Source organism: Equus przewalskii, chromosome 2 (assembly GCF_037783145.1).
Source record: "Equus przewalskii isolate Varuska chromosome 2, EquPr2, whole genome shotgun sequence".
NCBI lineage: Eukaryota > Metazoa > Chordata > Mammalia > Perissodactyla > Equidae > Equus > Equus przewalskii.
In genome coordinates this window covers 56,308,942-56,321,432 of record NC_091832.1, presented here as the reverse complement: position 1 = coordinate 56,321,432, position 12,491 = coordinate 56,308,942, and the positions used below count along the sequence as shown (strand labels likewise).

The following is a 12,491-nucleotide window of genomic DNA, read 5'->3' as shown; positions in this document are numbered from 1 at the left end:
CATTTCCAGCCAGTTCTGTACAAGGACAGAGTGGACTAGGAGCCAGAGAAAGTCCTCAGGCACAAAGACGCTGATGCTGGCAGTAGATGTAAACAGAACACTGAAACGGCAAGGCCCAGGGGATACCAAAGGGAACAATGACAGATCTGCGATGGGACAGGGAGATGAGGGAAGGCTGTCTTACCTCTCAAGAGCATACACTCTAGTCGTAGAGACACACAGGCACATATAGATACAGGTAGGTAAATAACACACACTAGCTGGGCCCAGACTCCAGATCTGCTGTGTCTGTGGAGCCAGGGGCCCCATGACCCCTGGACACTTGTTTGTATAAACTACTTTTTAGGCAGGGGCTTCATGAGGCAGTTTTGTGAAACAGGTGTGGGGTGGGAGGGAAATGGAGTGGAATATGGTGTCTGTCACCAGGGACTAGATCCTACCAGTGGAAGCCAGAGGGCCCATGTTCCAAAGCCCATTCAGAAACCAGGGGCACAATCAGTGCTGTCACGTTGGCCGGTGGGAATGTGGACGTGGGGCAGGAGGTGGGCATTATACCCACATCTACCGGTTACACCGCGTGGCTTCTGGGCATCCACACTGAAGGGGGTGGAGTGTCATCAGGAGAGGCCCCCTGGCCAGGCAGCATTCTCACCCAAAGGGTGCTGGTGCCAGTGAGCACACGGGAGACACTCCCAGGGACTCCCCGCAGTGCTGGGGAAGGGTTTGAGAGAGAACAGTTATGGAGAAATAATATGTCAGTAAAATTGAAGAGATCTGGGTGGTGTGATCTGAGAAGCTCCATTGTCACACATTATGTCTGTCACTGGCTGAAGAGAAAAGTAAAGGAGACAAGCCCCCTCTGAAAGGCAGGACGCAGGAGCAGAGATAGAGCTGGTGAGTTAGAAACCTTTGCCTGGGACAGAGACCGGGGCAAAGTCTGGCAGGCGGACAGGGACTAGACCCCTGTGGTGCTTTTACTTTTTTTTTGAGGAGGAGGATTAGCCCTGAGCTAACATCTGCCACCAATCCTCCTCTTTTTTGCTGAGGAACACTGGCCCTGAGCTAACATCCATGCCCATCTTCCTCTACTTTATATGTGGGATGCCTGCCACAGCATGGCTTGACAAGCGGTGCATAGGTCTGTACCCGGGATCCAAACTGGCAAGCCCCGGGCCGCCAAAGCGGAATGAGCGAATCTAACTGCTGCATCACTGAACTGGCCCCGCTGTGGTGCTTTTAAACCTGCATAGCTACCGCCAATGGGACGATGAAATGTGGTGCTTTTAAACTTGAGGAGCCAAGTGCATATAAACAGGTAACGAGGAGGTGCAAACTTTGGAAGCCAGTTGAGTGGTTTCTTAGAAAACTAAACATCTGCTTAGCATATGATCCAGTAATCATGCTCCTGGGTATCTACCCAAAGGAGCTGAAGACTTATGTCCACACAAAAAATGGATGTTCATAGCAGCTTTATTCATAATTACCAAAACCTAGAAGCAACAAGATGTCCTTCAGTAGGTGAATGGATAAACTGTGGTACATCTAGACAATGGATTATTGTTCAGAGCTAAAAAGATATGCTCTATCAAGCCATGAAAAGACATGAAGGAAACTTAAATGCACATAACTAAGTGAAAGAAGTTAATCTGAAAAGACTACATATTGCATGATTCCAACTATTTGACATTCTGGAAAAGGAAAAACTACAGAGACAGTAAAAAGATCAGTAGCTGCCAGGGGATGGGGGAAAGGAGGGCTGAATAGGGAGCGCAGAGAATTTTTAGGGCAGTAAAAATGCTCTGTATGACATTGTAATGGTGTATACATATCACTATACATTTTTGCAAACTCATGGAATGGAGAACAGCAAGAGTGAACCCTAACGTAAACTACGGACTCCGGGTGATAATGATGTGTCAATGTAGGTTCATCAGTTGTAACAAGGGACCACTCTGGTGCCGGATGTTGATAGTCAGGGAGGCTGTGCGTGTGTGGGGGCATGGGGTCTATGGGAAATCTCTGTAGCTTTCCCTCAGTTTTGCTGTGAACCTAAAACTGTTATAAAAAATAAAGTCTAGAAAGAAAAAAATGTAATGATGAGAAACCAGTCTGATCATTGAGCCCCCTTACCCAGCCTGACTGGGCAGTGTCTAGCTCACTCAGGAGTGAGCCCCCATGCCCGCCCTGACCAAAGAGAAATGCTCACATTCTACATCTGACCGAGCGCAGCCCACACAGACTGAGGCCATCACCAGCATGCCTGGGGGACGCTGGTTTCTTATCTCCATCAACTTTCCCTTGGTTCAGGAGCCATCATTCCTAGTGGTCAGCACGGCTCCAGTTGATAGATTTTAGCAAAGTCCTCTCGGTCACCCAGGATCTACCTTTACCTTCAACCTGATGCAAGTCCCTCACATTTGCCCTTAGTCCTTTGCAGCAGTAACCTCGAGCTATTTATTCCAAAAATAATTACATTTTAAAAACTTTAAAAGAAACACAAGAGCTTTGCACAACAATCCTGGGAGAAGGGCAGGATGACCATGCCCACTTTACAGAGGAGAAAACATACTCCAGAAAGTTGAAGCCATCTCCTCAAGGATTCGTACTTGTTCAGTAGCAAACTTGGATCACAAAGCAGATTTGAATCCAAGTTCAAAGTTGTTCTCACTTTCCCACCTGCCTTTGAAGAAAGTAGAATCGCCTGATACTACAAAGGTTGGCACAAACTCTATGCAGGAAGAACTGTGCCAGCCCAGCACCGAATCTCCCCAGTTCATGCAAAATCCTGAGGCCCTCCTGGCTCAGAGAGTGTTACCCCTTCCTGAGCTAGGACTTGGTCCTGAGAGGTCCTGGAGTGACTCAGGGTTTGGTCAAAACACCCCAGTCCAGAAAGGTAGTACCCACATCTCTACTAACACTTGGCAACTCCTCAAGGCACCCCAAACTCTCACCTGTCAGTACAGACCTATACTGAACCGCCAGAGGATCCCCCAAAACTCTCTGAAGCAGAGCAGCTGAGGTGTGACGTGAGGAAGGCCTCAGGCCCCCTGTCTTCAGGGTCTTGGAGAACACGGCCCTCAACCTCAGGCACAGGCTTCCCTCACAGCCACTCCGCCTGCCCACTCTCTGACCAGCTCTATAACCTTGGGTGAGTTACTTCACCTCCCAGCCCTAATTTCCTCACCTATAAAATGGAGATGACGCTGCCTGTCGTGTTGTCCTTAGGGAAGGACTGTGAGGATGAAGTGTGAAAACATAAGTGAAAGTCATTATGGGTAATAAAGCAGGACGCAAATGAAAGGCTTTATCCTCATGGTGATTACTTGCCTATTTTCCCAAATCTTGTCTGATTATCTGTACTCTCCATATCTTCTTCCTGGCAGTGAGTCTCCAAGAAGAAAAAAAAATCTGACTTGCAGCGTTTGCCATTTTCCGTGGTGTAAATATTCTCACCATGGCTGATTTCCAGCTCCCAACACACACAGAACACAGAGTTAGGAAGAGATGAGAACAACCCACTGACTCTAGCTACGATTTCTGACAACAGAACTTGCCTATTGCTCGAGATTTTGCCCGAGTACTTGAATTTCTCATCAGCAGCTTGTCTCTGGCTTTTGATATTCATGAAATACTGTGACTCTCAACTTGTGAGCCCAAAGCCCTGCCCCTTCCTCCAGCCCAGACCTGGACCTCCCGCCTGGCAGCGCCTCCTCCCTGCGTCCTCGCCCACCCCAGGCCCTCGGAGCAGTGTCAGAGGAGACAGCATCCCGCCTCACTAGCAAAAACCCTGGCTCTGAGCCATCATGGGCTCCAGCTTGCCTCTTAACCCCCAGATCTGCCCCAGTGCAAGCCAAAGAATAACAAACACAAGGAAATGGGCTCAAATTAAAACAGGAAAAGTTTTGATTGGCTATAAGAACATCTTGGCCAAAATCTGCAAAGGGTACTAAGGGAGGCAGTACAATCTCTGAGTCCCTGAAGTCTTCAGGAAGAAAATAAATGACACTCTTCCTGAATGGCAAGACATTCACCTGCCTGAAGGAGGGGAGACTAAAGCAGGATTTAAGTTTCTTCAGATCCCTGGGTTGTCACTGTACCTGTGACAGTGTGGCTGTGTTCCTGGCATAGGGAAGATTTCGGGGTAACAGGGGTCAATATCACAGAAAAATATTTTAATCTTTTACTTGAAGACATTGTAGGGTAATGTTATGCCTTACTGAATACATGCTGTGTGCCAGGGAGTGCACGTAAGTAATCTCTAATTCTCTAGAAAAATTCTGTAGGATAGGTAATGTTAGCTTCATACCCCAAGAGAGAAAACTGAGGCCTAGTGAGGTGACCTTGACCAGATCACACAACTGGTAAGTGGCAGAGTAACACCCCAGGGTGTGCGGTATGGCAGCCCCCAGGCCACGAGTTTTAAGCCCAGGTTTGAATGAGTCAGCTGTGTGCGCCTTCTCCCTGACATCATGGTGCCTTTGTGACTAATGGTGCTCTTTCCATGCTCCCTAAATCATGCGCAGAACTTTCAAACGCTACACGGCTGGTGTCATGTCCTGCCACCGTGCTTAGGAGTTAGTGCCCAGCTCTGCCACCGACTGGCTCTGCTGCCTGGGAAAAATAAGGACGCTGCAGAGAATTCATCATAAAACTCAATGTATTCCATTTGAAGGGCAGCCTTTTATTCTAATATCATCTTCCCAACTTTTTTTTGGTTTTCCAATGCTCATTCATTTATGAAATGACAGTGATAGTCTCTGGCAATTGACATTGAAGCTTGGCCTCTTGTGGAGCCAGACGTGAGAGCAAATGCTGTAGGTCCCGAGGGTCAAACGCATTGTCTTAAGGACTGAAAGCTCTGCCCATGCTTTAGGAAGCACAGAAAGTGCACCATTAGTCAGAAAGCAGGATGTCAGCGAGAAGGTGCACACATCTGACTCACATGAACCTGGGTTTGAAACTCATGTCCTTGGGGCTGCCACGCGGCACAAGTCTGGGGTGTTACTCACGATAGACTTGGAGTTAGGTATCACGGTGGCCTTAAGTCTCTGCAGCTCTTGTCCAGGTGCATGATTGGACAGGGTTGCCTCGCTAGGCCTCAGTTTCCTCTTTTGGGGTATGAGGCTAATTACCTACCCTGTGGAATTTTCTGGAGACTCAGAGATTGCTTATGCACACTCCCCAGCACATATTTTTAAATGCCTGTGACTTGGCAAACAAAAGAATCAGAAACGCCATACCAGTCCCCACTTGTAAAAAATGAAACTGGCCTATTAGCCCAGGAGCAGGTGGTCGCGGCAGCCCCTTCTGTCTCCAGTGCCCTGAGGCTGCCTTTCTGCAACACCCACCTTCCTCCATCCACCTGTCCACCTCAAAGATTGCCCCACCTCCTACTCTTTGCTCACACACAGGACATCGTCTGTTCTGAGAACCCCACAGAAGCATAGAAGCAAGCCTCACACAAGCCCTTGGCATCTAGCAGAAGCCAGAATGTCACGAGACACACTTTTTATTTCCACTCTGTCTCTGAGTCACTTCCTCTGGCCGTTTCCACATCAACAAAATGGAGAACACATGCCTTTCCTCTGCAAAGGCCTGCTGGGAGCAGCCACTTAGCTAACTGGCAATGACCCTGCAGTCTCAGGGAGCCAGGCCTGCATTTCTGGGCAAGCTGGGCCCCACTGGCTCCATGCAGCGCCCCCTCCCAGCCCAAGCCCTTTGAGCCCTCAGTTCCCGAAGGGCCAGTCTCCTGCCTGCTCAGGACTGCCCAATCCATCACACGGTTGAGCCCTTCCCCTTCTCTCCAAGCATCCCTCCCCATTACCTTGCAAAGGAAGGAACCAGAAAGGTTGTGATTATCGCCAGCTATAATTCAATGTAATTCAAAAAACATTTATTGAGACTCTAGCACATTTTCAGCTTGCCGCCTCCGCACACATTACCCACTCTGGATCATTGTGTTGCCAGCACCTGCCAACCCAGAGGCCAGCTGATTTGGGGCTGGCTCTCAGGGGGGTAGGAGGGGAGCAACAAGGGCATATTCCTTCCCATCCTTCCTCGGTAACAGAACCTCCGTTCTCCTCGCTAGTTCAAGGACTTTGATCTCTGCAGCTGGGCCGATTTTTCTTACCTCCTACGTGTCCTCTGGGCTCCACTGTTTCCCCACGCTTCAAAAAACCACACTCACCTTGCTCCTTATTTGCCAGTTCATGAGGGATTTGGGCTGGCCTGTTTTTCCGTCCTCCCTTCCTCTCTCCTTCCCTCCCTCCATTCTTTGCTTCCTTCCTTCCTTTTCCTCTTCTCCCCTTTCCCTCTTCCCACCTTCCTCCCTTCTCCCTCTCTCTCTCTTTCTGCCTTCCTATGCTTTGGGAGGCCTGCCAGACTCTGGAGATATGAAGATAAACAGAAGAGGGAGGAGGGGCCCTGTCCAACAGAGACTCACAATCCAATAAAGAAGAAAAAGGTGAAAACAAAACAGCCACAGCATGACCTGGGACCTGATAGGGGTCTAAGCTTGATGCAAGAGCAGCGCAGAAGAGGACTTGCCTACGGGACCCTGGGACCTCAGGAAAAGGTGACCCAGCAAGATTCATTCAAAAGCACATGACAGGACGCAGGGCTGGTGAGGGGGGTGAGGGGTTGTTGGGAAATGAGATGAGATGGTGGCAACATGCTAAGGAATCTGAACTTCACCCTGTGGAGATGCAGATTTTCATTTTGAAAGTATAATTCTGGCCAGAGGATGAGGCACAGGCATGAGCTAGAGGCAGCAGGAGCAATTCGAATGAGGCCCTGTACGTATTCCACAACGGGCAATCCGTGATTTGTAGCACCTGCCAACTTCTCTGGGGTAAATGCTTCCATTTGTAATTTTCAAAACCACACTCTTTGTCATCTTTAACCCCAATCTAAATTCTTCTCCAACTTCTCCACTTTGAGTCATGACCTCAGCCTTTTCCTTCTCTCCCAGCCTTCAACTCCAGCAAATCTCATTTCCCTCTCTGAATGCATTGCACAGTTGGTGGTTGAGCAGGGAAATTTGGTACCATGATGAATCAATGCTTTATTGGGGGTTTTGAGTTCTTCCCCATTTTCTTGAGAGGTTAATGAGGAGGCCAGATGACAAGCAGCTAAATTCATAATTGGTCAAATGATTTCTCCTAATAACTGCTGATCAAGCGTCCATATTAACCTGAAGACCAACTGCTGTTTTAATTGGCCCTTGTCCATACCCTTTAACTCGGCATTAAGGAGTTTGTGGTTATCAGACAAGAAGCACCAGGTTGAGCGTGCGATTGGGGGAGACTGTGACTTTAATTGCAGACCATGAAGGACCTTCAAAATCTGCACGGGCTGGCAAGACACGCCAAGTGCAACAAAATGCAACTGGTGAAATGGGATAAACGTGAAGTTCTTCACACAGATTTAGAAAAAAATCTTCCCCAGTCTAGGACGAGGAAAATGCTGTTTAGCAACAGGATGGATTAAAAAAATGGGGTTTAAGCTAACTGTGAACTCACGGTTAGTCACTATGATATGACTATCAAAGAAGTTAACGCAGTGCTAGAGTTACTCGAAATTCCCTAAAATAGGGGTGGTGATTTTCTTCAGGGCTCTGTATAGATGTGGCCATCTCTATGGCACTGCCAGCCCAGGGGCCCCACGGTTTAAGAGGCTACTGTCTAGGGTGAGGACCTGGAAGCTTGGGGACACTGTCACATGACACAAGCCCCAAAAATTAAAGGGAGAGGGGAGTCCTGGAAAGTGAGGACAGGATTGCTGGTTTCAAACGGTTGGAGGGCTGCAGGGCAAAAGATGGACCCAACTCTTTCATCCAAGAAAAGGTTAAAAAAAACAGTGCAGCAGACAGACAGAAGGGAAGAAGGTCTTTGCATTTGCAGACCACACTCCATGCATCCCTTTCTAGAGTGTTTGCAGCCTTGCCATCTTGCTTCTATCTCCCAAGGCAGATTTCACTCCCATTTGGAGGATGAGGAAAAGTGACGGAGCAGCTTGCCCAGGGTCACCTTTCCTAAGTGGCAGAGGCAGGACCAGAACTCAGATTTCCCATCTTAACTCAGCAAACACAGCCTACAGCCAAGTCCCATCGGTGAGCCCACCGCTCTGTGCTTTGTCTCCACACATCAGGGATATCTCTGCGCCTATGGGGATAGCTCAGATGAACACTGCTTTTCTGATGTGGCCCCTAGAAATCTGCTCAAACAAAAACTTACACGTAAGCCTATCAGTTTCTAGCCACGCAGCACAGAAAGGAATACCGGCCTTTTGATATAGTAATATGTATAATAATGATGGTGACAGAGAATTTTATTATTTTTTATGATACATTTAATAAACAGAGGAAAAACTGACAATGAAAAGAAAACTCAAGTACCTTTTTTTTCAACCAGAAAACACAAACCCAGGTCTAACAGGACAGGTGTTATCCCCATCATGTATCACCACCTCGAAAACAACTAGAATATCTTCTCGAACAGCTTTCTCTGCCTGCCAACCCCCGATCTGGTACCCTTTGCTGACCCAGTATACACTACAAACTTGCTTTATGTAAACAGATACCAAAACCATTAAACATGACGATGCCCCCCATCTGTACATGGCAGCAATCAGCTTTTATTTTAATGTGAATTGGATAAACCAGCAATTTAGATGCCCCGTCAAGCAAACCGGATGCCACCTGTGTGTGAAAAGACTTGGGAAAATTAAAAATAGATGGAAAAATCCTCCGCAGTTAAAAACGCTAATGAAAACAACTTTGAGGTCTCCCTACAAGCCTATTAAACAAGCCAAGATACAGAGAAAAATAATAAAATCTTATGTTCATGGGCTTGAAATGAAACTGGTACCACTGTCAGTTGATTCAGAACTGGCTTTCTGAAGAGCAAGCTCGTTAAACGTAAAACAGCTCTCAAGTATTGACCTGGTCACTCAATTCTGAGAGATGTGCTCCACATATCGAAAGCCGGGGCACGGGTCATAGGGACAAAGATGTTTGTAGCTGTACTATTTATGAGAATGAGACAGTGAAATCAGAAAAAATTGCTCAGGAAATGCTCAGGGGGAATTTAAGCAATATTAATAATAAACATGACAAAAATATAAGCAGTGGTAATATATGAAAATATTTATACAAAAATTGTTAAGCGACAGGGAATGGAGTTTGCATACTGATTAGAACTACATAAAAAGGCATCTACATTTAGAATTACATAAGGTTTAAAGATCTCTTGGGGCCTTTCTGGTGGTGTAGCAGTTAAGTTTGCGTGCCCCTCTTCGGCAGCCCAGGGTTCGCTGGTTCGGATCCCAGGTGCAGACCTACACACTGCTCATCAAGCCATGCTGTGGCAGGCGTCTCACATATAAAGTAGAGGAAGATGGGCACAGATGTTAGCTCAGGGCCAGTCTTACTCAAAAAAAAAAAAAAACCTCAAGTTCTTTTACTGTTATATTGGTTAAATATATTAAGAAAATACGTGGCTTCCACAAGGTTAGAAGCCGGCCCCCGTCTGTTGTCTACCCCAAGCTCCTTCTCTGACACAGTCTTACTTTGGTATTCTCCACATGGCCTAGAGCGTGGCCAATCTCTCATCCCAAAGTTAGACTAGAGAGCAAATAGGCTCCTGAAATCTAGGTTCCGGGATCCCATCCAAAATCAAGATTCGGGGTGAACTAGGGTGAGACAGATCTGAACCGAATCTGCCACGAGAACCCCAGACTGCAGGAAGCTGTCCTCCACTCCAGACAGTTGTCCAAGAGACCAGAGCATCCAGCAACGCCACGGGGGCTTTCACACTGTGACCATGACTCCCTCTCCAGCCCTAGACCTCCTCCTCCCTTCATCCCTGCATGCCCGTGGCATTTCTGAGAACTAAGAGCAGTTAACACAGAGGACTGTCCTTGACCTACCCTGGGCCAGCACTTCACACGCATGATGAGCCTGTTCTATCCCAATCACAAACCTAAAACGTGGGCACTGTTATCACCCATCTCGTGCATGAGGCAACAGAGGCTGAGCCAAGTGACTTCCTGAAGGTCATACGGCAAGAGGAGAGCAGAACTGTGATGGAGTCCAGAGGGACCCAGGGGTGGGCACCTAACCGCCACAGCCTGCTGTAATCTAGAGTCTGGGACTGCCCGTGAAGGAGGCCTCGGCCCGTGGACACCCCCAGCGTGATGTCCTTCGGGGCTCTGGTTTCTAATGGGGAGAAGAGTGGACCAGTGGACCTGAAATATAACCTCAAACAGCACTTGGTCCCGTGGCTTCTTCACCCTGCTATATGCACACGTGCCACTACGTATATTGACACAGATTTTCTTCTTGACCCAACCTCAGGCAGGCTGCTCTGAGGCCTCGCTCAACCAGGCCTGAACTTTGGCTTCCATCTCTGTCCATGTAGAGTCCAGCTTTAGCAAGAATCCTGCTAAGTGGGTTTAGCCAGAATTCCCCACCTTCTGTAGCTGATTCCCTCTGATCAAATTTCTCACGCCTCTCTACCCCCGCCCATCCCTTAGGTGATGTCTGATCACCCTGGCCCACCTTCAGCAAGAATCCTCTTATGTCAACTTAAAAAAAATTACCCTACCCTTCCATCTACTGACCCTCACCCTGCTCCTTGGCTATAAATTCCCACTTTTCCTTGTTTTATTTCAATTTCTTTCCCCTATGGAAAAGCCCCATTGTAGTAGTCCCCTCGAATAAAGTCTGTCTTACTTTTCTTTAACAACTGTCTAAATAATATTTCTCCAACAATATATATGTATGTATATGTGTATGTGTATTTCCCAAGCTTTGCTTCTGTCCTAATGAATGGAGACCTCTGGGGCTGGGGCCCAGCCATCTTTTTTTCTCTGTGAGGAAGATTGTCACTGAGTTAACATCTGTGCCCATCTTCCTCTACTTTGTATGAGAGATGCCGCCACAGCATGGCCTGATGAGTGGTGTGTATGTCCATGCCTGGGATCTGAACCCGTGAACCCTGGGGCTGCGGAAGCAGAGCGTGTGAACCTAACCACTACACCACTGGGCCGGCCCCCATCCGTATTTTTTAATAACATCCCAGATGATTCTGATACATGCCCAGTGAGGATGGAGCCCTGTCTCACTGGTGAGAACTGAATTTCAGAGAGACAAAAACACGAGGACCCTTGGTGGGAACCCAGGCCCCCCACTCCCAGGCTGCAGGCCCCCCACTCCCAGGGCAGCGTTCAACAAACACGTGGAGTAGCGACTGGTCTCAGTGAGCTAAGATTCTTAAATGCAGGACCTTCCTGGGTGTCTCTGAGCCTCTTATTTCAGAGCGCAGTAGTGGTTTCTGTTTTAATTTCTTGTTACCCAAGCCTATTATTGGGAAACAGATAGAAAGAGAAGAAACAGCTGGTTTCAGTTATTCAGAGCTCAGAAAGTTTAGGGGAACTCTTGTCTTTTAGAACTCCGGCCACAGTGGTTCCAAGGTAGGGAAACCCTGAGTTCAGTGGCAAGAAATTCCCCAGCTTACAGCTTTTCTCTTACAATCTCCCCAACCACTACTCAAAATCAAACAAAAACAAAATAAGATACAAAGGGAAAACCCAACCCCAAATTCCCTGAGCCTGAAAGGTAGCGAAACTACTGCAATCCTTTTAAAAGAGCCACAGAAGGAAAAGGTCTCGTGAACCCCAAGTCAGATGCACAAACTCAGAGGCAGGCGGCCAGGCCAGGAGAGAGCTGACCCTGAAGGGCCCCTGTGGGTCGTGATTTGAGCAGGAGCCCTGAGAATGGGAGCTGATGGGCAGAAAGCTCAGCGATGTGCCAGCAAAAAAAAAAAAAAAAAAAAAAAGAAAGAAAGAAAACCGAGAAAAGCATGGTATTTCCCCACAGCTCCGTCCTTCTCTCCCAGGTCAGGAGCTTCACGCATAAATTAATTGCTGTCTGTCCTAAAAGGCAATTGGTAAGGAGGCTACTTAGGCACATGCAATTAAAGAAATAGAGGAACGCCAAAGATTGCATGCACGGGCTCTACACAAATATGCTCCCATGGGTACAACTGGGTCATAAGCGGAAGAGAAGGAGACAGAGAGAAACGACAACCGTTGTAGGTGGGAGGTAACTAAGTTTTCCCTTTAACTGGTTTGGTTTCAATGATAAATACTTCTCAAGGGCCACTTTGGCTACCTCTCTAGACACATCTGACCCAAGCCTGAAAATAATGAGACTCCACTACCTACTGCCGGCCCGGCACGACCATGCCCCAGCAGCCAAGGAGGGGCTGGGGGAGTCCCAATCCCGGCTCTAGTTCCACAAAGACCCTGAGTCCCGCACCCCCCATGTCGGATGTAAGTCTAGGTTTGGCGTAACGGTCCTCAGCCCTTTCTTCCTTTCTCTCTTCTTTCACTGAGGTTTCCGAAGCACACAGGAAGTCAGAAAAAAGAACAGCAAGCCACTTCTCCACAGCTTCGCCTCAGACACGAGGCAGGAGGGAGAGCGCGAAGCG

General features: G+C 47.9%; 1 protein-coding gene across 19 annotated transcripts in view; it reads right to left on the bottom strand.

Annotated features, from left to right (window-relative positions):
* The window catches only part of PTK2B (protein tyrosine kinase 2 beta), a 123,402-nt gene that overhangs the window by 62,514 nt on the left and 48,397 nt on the right, over nucleotides 1–12,491 (bottom strand). Inside the window, exon 1 of one of the 19 annotated variants that reach the window (XM_070611321.1) lies at nucleotides 6,188–6,362. The exons of the other annotated variants lie outside the window; for them this stretch is intronic. The gene's annotated coding sequence lies outside the window, so the exon portion shown is untranslated. Of the gene's footprint in view, nucleotides 1–6,187; nucleotides 6,363–12,491 lie in introns of those variants that run through there. 19 annotated transcript variants of the gene reach the window in all.